Here is a 10,915-nt window from a genome sequence, read left to right as displayed (position 1 = left end):
TTACATAGGAGGAATCAGTTCTGGTGGTCTGTTGCATAGAAAGATCACTAAAGTTAACAACATTGTATTGTGTATTTCAAAATAGCTAGAAAAGAGGTTTTTGAATGTTCTTATCACAAAGAAATAATACATGTTTAAGACAACAGATGTTAATTAAACTGTCATCATTACACAATTATACATGTATCAAAACATCACATTGTACCCCATAAATATGTACAATTATTATGTGTCAATCATAAATTAAAAAATAAAAATGAAAGTCATAGGACTGTTAAAAGAAAACATAAATTACCAAAGTAAAGACTGCTTTACTCTGGGAGTGGAGTGCTTTCATCACAAGTGGATTTCACTCTTAGGTATAGCCACTTTTTCCTATTTCTGGTTTTATTTTCACATTTAATGGGGGTGTGAAGAAAGGGAACAAAGAAAGAAGGGAGAGAGGAGGAAAAAAGAGAGGTGCATACCTATGCTCAAAGAAAGTACTGGACAGAACTATACAAACATATTAATAACGGGGTGGAATTATGGGCCTTTTTTTCTCCTAATGGATTATCTGTATTTTTTTTTACAATGGACACATACCTTCTGCTCATTTATAGGAAATGCTATCATGCAAATGAGAACTATTTCTGGCGAAACTATTATATCTAGAAGTACTTTAAATAATTTTCATGAAATTCAATTTATGAGTCAAAATTTTATTCCTTAAACAGGCAATGCTTTTATTATTCTTTTATCCCCACCCATGTTCTGTGGGTACAGAATGAATTAAGAAAGCTTCATGAACTTTTTACATATAAATGCTGCGTCATTTTATATTCTAGTAGCTGATAATATTTTTTAAAGCTCATTTAAATCTACCTAACTTATATTTGGAGTTTTCTTCCACAGTTCTCATCAGACATTGTGCCCATATTGGTTCCTTAAAATAGATGTAGAAGCTGGGGAGGTGGTGCATGCCTGTAATCCCAGTTACTTCAGTGGCTAAGGCGGGAGGGTTGCTTGAGCCCAGGAGTTCAAGTTCAGCCTGGACAACATAGCAAGGCTCTGCCTCTAAAAAATAAAAAAAAATAAAAAAATTAAAAAGTAAACAGATGTAGTAAAGAAATCCACTGGCAATTTCTATGTCCTTCTCAAAAAGCCTTTGCATTATAAAATCTTCAAATGTGCATAGAAATAGAAGATTGTCTATTTAACCCTGTATAACCATCATGTAGACTTACATTTTGTCAGTCTTTAAAAAAATTTGCTTAGTCTTTAAAAAAATACAGATTATAACATTTCATCCCTAAATACTTTAGCAAGCATTTCTAAAATATTAGGATATCTTATAGCCACAAAATTATTTTTACACCTAACAAAATTAACAACAATTTCTTAATATCACCTAATTCTTAGACCATATTCAAATTTCCCCCATTTCTGGCCAAAATGTATTTTATAGTTATTTGTTTGAACTAGGATCCATATAAAGTCCGACTGACCATTTCATTTCTAAAATCTAGTCTTTTTAAAATCTAGAATAGTTTCCATCATCACCACTACTTTTTTCTTTCTTCTTCTTCTTTTGCTTTTTAATGTTATTGACTTGTACTTGGTTAACTGTTTCATAAAGTGTTTCCTGGAAATTTAAAGAATGATTTGACAACACCGCCAGAGAACTCACTGTAAAAATAATCATCTCAAAAGAGAAAATCAGACTCATTTTTTAATATCAAAATCTTGCAAATCTCCATCTTGAACATCAATACTATAGTGTGGAGGGGTGGGGCAAGTAGGAATATTAGAAAAATTCCATAAAACTAGCCTATTTTAAGAGCTGGGTACAGTGGCTCATGCCTGTAATCCCACCTCCTCTGGAGGCTGAGGCAAGAGAATCACTTGAACCCAGGAGTTTGAGTCTGCAGCGAGCTATGATTATACCACTGCACTCCAGCCTGGGTGACAGAGGGTGACCCCGTTGAAAGAAAGAAAAAAGGAAAGAAAGAAAGAGAGAGAGAGAAAGAAAAAGAAAGAAAGAGAAAGAAAGAAAGAAAGAGAAAGAAAAAGAAAGAAAGGAAGGAAGAGAAAGAAGGAAGGAGAGAGAGAGAAAGAAGGAAGGAAGGAAGAGAAGGAAGGAAGGAGAGAGAGAAGGAAGGAAGGAAGGAAGGAAAGGGTAAAGGAAAGGAAGAAAAAAGAAAGAAGAAGGAAAGAAAAAGAAAGAAAGAAAGAAAAAGAAAGAGAGAGAGAGAGAAAGAAAGAAAGAAAGAAAGAAAGAAAGAAAGAAAGAAAGAAAGAAAGAAAGAAAGAAAGAAAGAAAGAAAAGAAAGAAAGAAAGAAAGGCAGGCCGGCCCTGATTTTAGAAAGCTGCCTTCCCTTTGGAGCCTCTCAACCTGGAAGAGACATCACAATTTCCTTTCTGGCCTGGAGGAACAAAAGCTTAATGTAGCTTGCAGGAAGCCTGACTTCAGCTGGCTTTAACACCCCCAGGAGGAGTTAAAATGTGAAAGAACAGCACTTTGCCTTTTAGGAGGCTCATCTTACCACAGACAACAGAGGTAAGAGAAAACATTTTAAGTTAATGACATTTACTGCTAACCAGATCTGGTTGAAGCAATCCATTGGACTCCAGTTTGCAAGTCTCATTTGTTAGAAGATTCATTTATCTTAGAATGCTCAACCAAAAGCACCCCACCTTCACATTTCTCTGAGTATTATGCTAGACAATGAATTATTCTCCCAGCTGATTAACTATCTTTAACCCCCCAGGCTGCTACAATATCATGTGTATGTTAATTCGACTGCATTGCAAATTATCTGACGTTGAACAACAATAATAAAAGAAAGAAATATTAAGCCTAATGGAAGGAATGTTGCTAGGGAGATTTTTATAAGATGGAACCAAGAAAGTCCTTCATGTATAGAAGGAAAATTTCTGAAATCATCCAACATGGAATAATTGAGCATCTGCCAACTGGGTCAGCTGCTGACCCATCTCTATACTGGTCAGTGGGGTCTAGAAAGGGTGAGGCTTTCATTGGCAGGTTTGGGCCACATTCCCACTCCTAAGGTCAGAGGCAAAGTCAACTTCATCCAACTTAAATCTTAGAGTCATGAACAAAGCCTTCCCCAAGGAAAATCAAAAGCAGCTACCAGCAGAAGGGGGAATGAATCCTGGGCAGCAAAACCAACAGATAGATGGGTATCCATAGAGCCAGAGACAAGTGAAGTCAGAAATATCGAAAAGGGGCCATGAGTGCGTGTCCCCTCTGTCTATTAGAATGCTTGGGTCACTAATACTTTTTACTAACTTTGGTCCTTCCCCAATGGTATCCCAGTCTCTCAGGTCTCTGGGTCCATTGGGTTTGCTGGCCTATTGGGGAAGCTTCCTAATATATTTCCTCTCTTGTGCGGGAAAGCCTTGTCTCCAACTAAATGCATTTTTCTAAAGCCCTTAATGGAATGACCTTAATGGAAAGAGTGTTTTAGTCCCAATCCCTGGAAACACATCATAGTTCAGCTATGTCAGCCGTTGAGTCCAGCCTTAGTGGGAGAAATCATGCATTTCTTGATTTTGTTCTTCTAGATGTCAAAAGGCAACATAAAAAACAGTCCTTTAATTTTTCAGTGAAAGATGAAATGAAGGCAGGGAGTTTTCAAATCACTAAGCAGATTCACCTTTCTAGTAAAAAGAGATTCCTCTCAGGGCTTTCCTAGCCCAGCGAGGTTGCTTGGTCCTGCCTTGTGGTTCTTGCCTTCTCCTCCCCTCCTGCAAGCAGCTCAGAAACAGAGGGAAAACTTTGTAAATATGGGCACAAGACAACACCAATCTTCCTCTGGCCCTGCTAGAATCACTTATCAGAGCCTTCCGGAGAGGGACACGTGTGCTAAAAAAGATGCAAGGCAAATATTATGGATAATACTTAAAAAATAAAAGGGAAATGAGTCATGTTGGCAAGTGAATTTATGCTTATACAAAATATTTGTGGAAACATGCTTTCCACTTTGGAGATTCTCCTAATCCATCACCATGACACTAATGTTGCAAGAAGCAAATCCGTCAGACAGTGACCATTACTTTTTAATAGACCACTCCATTTTCAGCAATCATACTAACAAAATCAGGACATAGCCCAGTCTGCTTGCAGGAGATGAAAAATACTTGCAAACACTTCACAAATGCTCCCCTGCACAATGAGGAAGCTTGCTCACAGGTAGTCCAGATGCAGAACAGGACAGGAGTGTCAAGGGAACTCTGCTATGCGGATTCTTCTAGGGCCTGGCCAACATCTGTGTGGTGCCTACACACCCGGTGCCAAGTTTGTTTTTCAGAAAGCTGTTCTCATTTTGTACAGAAAGGCTCTGCTTGAGGGCTAGGTGTATGGCCTTTGCTTTCAGATTATGTAAGATGTAAAAACACATGATCTGGATCACATAGGCCAAAGTATGATTTTTTTTAAAGTGCTTACCAAAGACACGAAGAAAGAGCCTTAAAAAAAAAAAAAAACCTATCTGATATATTTGTGACTACACCAGAACACAATTCATTCATTCACTCTTTTGACAATTACCTCCTAAATGGTGGGAACTGTGTGTGGTGTTATGAAATATGAATATTTATAAGTCACGGTCCCTGCTCTCAAATGAAAAGGAAAGACACAATTGGCCATGCTAAATATCAGAACTAATTAAGTACAAATAAGAAGCTATAGGAGCATAAAGGAATAAGTGATTTATGAAACTTCATGTGAATTGAGAAAAACTTCAGGGAGGAACTTTTTGGATGCTGACCTTGAAGGATAGCTAGCAGTTATTCTTTCATGATGTTGATGATGATGACTTTCTTTTGTTGCCTTATTTAAAAAGCAATATATTTGTATCATAGAAAACATACATAAGCTCCCTACTCAAATATAACTACTATTGGTATTCCCAATTTTTTCTAGCAATATGCACTTTTTACAAAAATTCATTCATATTTCATGAGTAGGCTTGTAGCCTGCTTCACCCAGCATACTTGTGTGTATGAGTGTGCATGCACATATCTAATGTTGTAACAGAAGCTCTCTTATCTGATAGAACTGGATGCACTAGGTCAGTAAAAAAAAATTCAGTCAATGCAAGGAATCATCAGACAGGATAAAAAAACAACACCTGAAATACCTTATTTTAATTTAAAGCCAAGTCCTATGCTTTCACTCTTCTGCTTTCGAGCCAGCACCTTTTCTCTGGGCACAGCACTGCTGGGAGGTTGTCCTGGCAGCAGTCTTGAGTAAGCCATCTTCCCCATGCACTATGTGTAAAGTTTAGTTTTTAAGTCTTTAACATAAAGGAAGAATTGAGAGTGGCTGGCAGAGTAATGTGACTCCAAAAACCTTCTAAACCTTTACAGTTCTTCTCTGCTCTTTAGTTGCCTCACTCACCTAATTCCATGGCATTTTTCAGTGATTACTGTTCAGTGTTTCCAAAGCATTCAGCTCTTGGTAGAAAGATCAGCTCTCTTTATGTTCACTGTCTTATGTCCCCTGTTGACATAGTACCAAAATACATATAAATGGATAATTATAATAAACAATAGAATTAGTGGCCTGGCACGGTGGCTCACGCCTGTAATCCCAGCACTTTGGGAAGCCGAGGCGGGCAGATCACGAGGTCAGGAGATGGAGACCATCCTGGCTAACACGGTGAAACCCTGTCTCTACTAAAAATACAAAAAATTAGCTGGGCGTGGTGGTGGGCGCCTCTAGTCCCAGCTACTCGGGGGGCTGAGGCAGGAGAATGGCATGAACCCGGGAGGCGGAGCTTGCAGTGAGCGGAGATTGTGCCGCTGCACTCTAGCCTGGGCGACAGAGCAAGACTCCGTCTCAAAAAAAAAAAAAAAAAAAAAAGAATTAGCACCAGCAGGTTTGGGAGCATACAACTCAGCCCACCAAAGCAGAGAGGACAGGAGTATGAGTCCCTGGCAACCAAAGCATTCAGGCTGCCATGGGCTTCAGTCAGCAATGGTTACATGTCAACTCTCTCAAGTCCAGCAAGTTGGCTAAAATTAATGTTTATTATATAAGACAAAGCTCTATGTCATTGTATCTGTTTTCTGTTGTTACTCTAACAAATTACCACCAATTTAGCAGCTTAAAACAACATCCTCGTTTACTTCACAGTTGTGTGAGTCAGAAGTCCAGGTGGTCTCAGCTGGGTTCTCTGCATAAGATCTCACAAGGCCTAAAACAAGATGTTGGCCATCTCAGCTCTTACCTGAAAGCTCCAGGGAAGAATCTGCTTCCACGCTCATTCAGGTTGCCGACTGATTGCAGCTGCAGGTCTGAGGTCACTGTTTCCTTGCTGGCTGTCAGGTGGGGCTACTCGCAGCTCCTGAAGGATGCCCACACTCCTTGACATGTGGCTGCCTCCATCTCTGAGCCAGCAGTGGCATGCCAAATCCCTCCAAGGGCTTCAAATCTATGACTTCCCCTCTGCAATCAGAAAAGAAAACTCAGCTTTTAAAAGAACTCATAAGATTAGGTCAAGCCCACCCAGATAAGCCTATCTTTTTTTTTCTTTTTTTGAGACAGAGTCTCGCTCTGTCGCCAGACTGGAGTGCAGTGGCACGATCTCAGCTCACTGCAACCTCCACCTCCCTGGTTCAGGTGATTCTCCTGCCTCAGCCGCGCACTACCACGCCCAGCTAATTTTTGTATTTTTAGTAGAGACGGGGTTTCACCATGTTGGCCAGGATTGTCTCAATCTCTTGACCTTGTGATCCCCCCGCCTCGGCCTCCCAAAGTGCTGGGATTACAGGTACGAGTCATCGCACCTGGGCTAAGCCGATCTTAAAGTCAACTATGCCATATAACAAAACATAATCATGGGAGTGATAGCTTATCAATCAATGAGTTCTGGGGAGTAGAGCTTGGAATCTTGGTTTTAGAATTCTGCCTACCACAGTCATTAAAATGGGGACAAAAGGAAAGGGTCTTCCAGGCTAAATGGAGTGCATAAGCAAAGACATAGGGAATGACAGGGCATTGGGTGAACAATTTGGGGAACAGTAACACCATATCCCCCTTTAATCCCAGCTTGGACCCCTTCTGCTTCTAACATCCCAACTAAAAACAGATAAAAGAAAGTGAGAAGACGAGAAAATAGAAATTAAATCATGCTAAGATTTCTAAATAATATTTCCTTTGGTTGTATCCTAATCATTAGTTTATGAAATGATGACTTAAGGATCTAAAGAAGTGCCATCACATTCTTTCCCAAGAGAGCAAGAGATAACATTCATTGGTCTACTGACAATGATATAATGATGTCAAAATATAGCCACTTTCTAGCTGTTCAAGTGGAAAAAAATTTAAATGGGAATTCCCAATGCTAACAGATAAAACTGACATTGTCAAAAATTGCAGCGTAAACAAGTACAACTCATTAAGAATACAATTCTGTAATATGCTAAAAAGAATAAAAATATTCATAGCCTTTGACCTCACTTTGAGGACATTATACCAAGGAGATAACCCAAAAGAATTTTTTGAATTATGCAATAAAAATACACTTTGCAGCAACATTTATATACTGTGGTTTTTTTGTTTGTTTGTTTTTTGAGACAGAGTCTTGCTCTGTTGCCCAGGCTGGAGTGCAGTGGTGCAATCTGGGCTCACTGCAAGCTCCACCTCCCGGGTTCATGCCATTCTCCTGCCTCAGCCTCCCAAGTAGCTGGGACTACAGGTGCCCACCACCACGCCTGGCTAATTTTTTGTATTTTTTTTTTAGTAGAGACGGGGTTTCACCATGTTAGCCAGGATGGTCTCAATCTCCTGATCTAAAGTGCTGGAATTACAGATGTGAGCCACTGCACCGGTCCTATATACTATGTTTTTAATCTAAATGTTCATAAATGAAAAATGGTTAAATTAGAGTCTCACCATTTAATGAAATAAGCATTTTAATTGTGAAGACTATAATGTAATACTGAAAAATGTGGATGATACTTTACATTTAAAAGTAAAATACAAAATCTTATCTATCCCACAATTACAACTGTGTAAAAATTCTTCTGTCCATAAACAAGATTTGGGAGGAAACTTGAAAAATGAAAACAATTTGATTAAGATTGTGGATGAACTTTCCCTTTCACTTTGATTTATATTAATAGTGCCTTATGGTTGTTTGTGCAATAAGTAATAATGGTAGTAAGCTTTAGAAAAGTCATATATGAACTCCTAAAGACTCCGACTACTGTGAATGTCACTGCACTCTCACCAGTTTTAAAAGGACCAGGGACAGTTAATCAAACAAAATATAGATTACAAGTCAAGGCCACTGTAAAATGAGCCCTCAATCTCTGAGCTCAGTTCTTGAAGCAGCCCTACAAAAGAGAATTACATTTTCCTTCTATGCTGTTTTCATCTTATCTTAAGTAAATAAGCACATGTGGTATTGAAAATTGTATCCTCTGCCACCTGAAGCAATGAGGAATGTGAAAAGGTAAAGAGAATTGCAACAATTCACAATTCCTGCAAAGAGAAAAAAGTGGTTATTTGCAAGAGTGTGTCACAATGAAGAGAGTAAAACTCCTTAATCAAGCCTATTATCCAGAGAGTTATTAATTAAAAGGGGTTTGTTTTTTGCTCATCATTTGGTAATTCTGATTAAAAATATCTCTAAAAAGAATTCACATTCTAAACCTGAACTGGGCAGATATCATATTCAACTGCTGGAAAGTGACTTAAAAAGCAAACAAACCAAAAATCACAGCATTTAGCCGAAAGAGGAGATGAACTAAGCTGTCCCTCTTATTGTGTAGATTTCATTATTTGCAAATACACAGTAGCATCTACCTCTTCTAAGATGAAAATTGTTTTAATTCTGTTTCACTGAGAATTGGCTCATTTTTATAATGAAACTTGCATTGCAGTGCCCTGAATCTCAAGTCCAGAAATCCACTAGAGGACCTGTTTCGGTGGAGAGAAGATCAGTCTCCATTAAGGTTGGCGATTGATCAGGTAGCATTGACCTGCCTCACCTCTGTGGGCTTCTAATTCCCTCTGGTTCCATTTTCATCAAAGAAGCAAACATTGTGAGGAAGTAGTTCTATTACCATACTTAAAATTCCTATACTAGTCAGCAGTACTCAGAAAAAAATCATGTCTCCTCCAGCTCTAGGGGATCTACTGCAAATCCTTTAAATTGTCATATTATCCTCTCATTTGCTTCTATTTTAGCAAAGCAAATGATTAAAAATTAAACTTTCATTTAGAAGCGTAATTATTTTAAAGGGTGTCAGGGCTTCATGTTAAACAAATTTACCTCAGCAAATAGAATGAGGCTTTGGAATTTCGATTGGAGAGTTAATGAAATAACCATAATTTGGTTAGGTGAATCAACCTACATCATCTTATTTGAAGAGATCTCTCTCCTTATTTATTCAGTTGTCATGTATGTAGTTGTTACTTATTCTTTCAGTAAATATCTTAGCTGTGATTCTGACTGAATCAGAGAAACATTTTTGTTTTAAATCAGGAAGATAATTTTCTAGATACATGAAAACAAAAATTAATGTGATTTCCCTCAAAGAGAGTGGGAATTTATAAGTTTAAGAAGTAGTAATAGTACTAATCTGAATTTCTAAATCCTTAAAAATTCTCCATGGAACATAAAATTTTGTTCTGAATACTTGAGATAAATTAGTTTAGTGTTATGAGTTGGAAAAGGCCAATGCCTGGCCCAGTGCCTGAAAATCTTTAGGTTGAATGAATGAATGAATGAATGAACAAATGAACTGTCAACCTAAATAACAGAGAGAGGCCCTCTAAAAGAAAATGATATTTATTCAAGAACAAGTATTTGGGAATAGAGGGGCTTTTAGAGAATCTCTCTGTTTGTTACTTAGATTGACAATATGCTAATCTAGTCAACTGTCTAAGCAGTTGGGTACCACGGAGCTCATGGAGTCCAGGAGCTGGTGCAGAGGGAGGCCACTGGACATAGGTGTGATAAATACGCAATGGAAGTGCCACCTCTTTGTCTCTTCTACCTTAAGATTGTACCCCCACCACCAGCACAATAGGCCTACTAGATTTCATTGTGGGGAGGGAAAGATAAGGGAATGGTGGTGAGTAAGTCTACCCCTAAATGAATGGGTATGGACCAACAGTGTAGATGGAAGCCCATATATGTTATTTACAAGTGATAACCAAGCTACAGGAAGGTACGTGTTTTCACTGAGAGCTCTCCACTCACCCGCACAGCCCTCTTCCTACATGCCAAAGGAGTCCACTCTGTGCTCCAGCGCCAGCCCTTTGTCCTGTGAGCCCTGGTGGGAGCAAGGGTATGCTGGGGCAGGGCAGGTGGGAGCCAGGCTGACTCCTCAGTTGTTCCTAGACTGGCCCAACCAGGGAACAATCTAGTCAACCTCCCCAGGCAGCTGGCCTGGCAAGGCAGCTGGCAATAACTCTTATGCTGAAAGACCAGCCAACTAACGGCTGTCCCACCTTCCTCTCAGGGAGAGAACCATGCAACACCGCCAGCAGTCCTCGGCTGAGAAAGGCAGGTTATAGAAGCTCAGCTCACCATGCAATCACCATGCAGCCACCATCAGAATGAGGTCCTCCCATCCGAACTGCATGGCTTGGAGTAAGGGAAGCAAAGTCCCGAGGGAAAAATCCAAGGGATGATCTCTGGGGAAGTGACAAGCACCCCACAACATTAGGTGTGCAACCGGGGCTACTCTTGACCTCCTGAGCCTCGGCCTCTTCATTCTGACCCCAGGGGCCGATGCCCTCACCTCTAAGAGGTTTGGGGAGGACTCCATGAGACGCCTTCAAGTCAGCACTCCAAGGCCAGCACAGAGTGAGAGCTCCACAACCCTGAGCCTGGCGCGCTGTCGGTGCTTGGGAAGAATGGGTTCTGTCCCAGAAGGCAAGAATAGTTAGTT

At 39.6% G+C, this 10,915-nt stretch overlaps 1 long non-coding RNA gene across 1 annotated transcript in view; it reads right to left on the bottom strand.

Moving 5' to 3' along the window:
* Positions 1-6,247: 6,247 nt before the first annotated feature.
* The window catches only part of LOC129532594 (uncharacterized), a 38,795-nt gene continuing 34,127 nt past the window's right edge, over positions 6,248-10,915 (bottom strand). Inside the window, exon 3 of the long non-coding RNA XR_008678360.2 lies at positions 6,248-6,455. This is a non-coding gene — a long non-coding RNA (uncharacterized lncRNA). The remainder of the gene's footprint in view (positions 6,456-10,915) is intronic.

The sequence above is a fragment of the Gorilla gorilla genome, chromosome 2 (genome assembly GCF_029281585.2).
Source record: "Gorilla gorilla gorilla isolate KB3781 chromosome 2, NHGRI_mGorGor1-v2.1_pri, whole genome shotgun sequence".
NCBI lineage: Eukaryota > Metazoa > Chordata > Mammalia > Primates > Hominidae > Gorilla > Gorilla gorilla.
This window is presented reverse-complemented; position numbering and strand designations above follow the sequence as displayed.